Raw genomic sequence first — 631 nt, 5'->3', positions numbered from 1 at the left:
GTATTAATGTGTGTTTTTTTCTGGGTTGGTGGGGCGTGTTGTGCGTTTGAATGTGTTGTTTTGATGTTGATGTGTGCTTAAGTCTCTTGATTTCATTATAAAACATAAAAATATATTCATGAATTTTTTATATCCATCGAGAGTTAGGCTCAAAAGGAAAGAAGAATGGAATGAAAGAATGATGATACGAGTAAATAAGATAGTATATCGATAGAGTCCCTAGGCTTTCGTTTCTATCAAATAACTATGGTTCGAACTTTTATAGGCAAAGCACGAAATGCAAAACAGCGAAAGCAACGGAAAATGATCGATTAATGTCTAGTATCGATGCCATATTCTCGTTGCTAGGCGGTTTAGTCCTTGGTCAGGTCGCGCTTTGTGGAAGCAGAATGCACAAGTCCACGAACGGCTCGCTTTCGCTCTCTCGTAAGGGATTTACCGTGCGAATGGCGTGTTCGGTCCCGGGCGGCATCCTGGTTGAGGCGGAGACAGAGCCATCAGGGGCCTCTGCTGCCGTCCCACCCTTCGGGTTCACCGTTCAGTCCTGTTTTCTTTCAGCGATTTGCGCATCTTTTCACCGGAGGCGGCCTTCCGCGTCTTCCACTTCCCCTCTTTGTGTGTTCTCCTTCCC

At 45.3% G+C, this 631-nt stretch overlaps 1 protein-coding gene across 1 annotated transcript in view; it reads left to right on the top strand.

Annotated features, from left to right (window-relative positions):
- Nucleotides 1–631, top strand: part of LOC119586284 — a 39,493-nt gene that overhangs the window by 949 nt on the left and 37,913 nt on the right. The window lies entirely within an intron of this gene.

The sequence above is a fragment of the Penaeus monodon genome, chromosome 21 (assembly GCF_015228065.2).
Source record: "Penaeus monodon isolate SGIC_2016 chromosome 21, NSTDA_Pmon_1, whole genome shotgun sequence".
Lineage (NCBI taxonomy): Eukaryota > Metazoa > Arthropoda > Malacostraca > Decapoda > Penaeidae > Penaeus > Penaeus monodon.
This window is presented reverse-complemented; position numbering and strand designations above follow the sequence as displayed.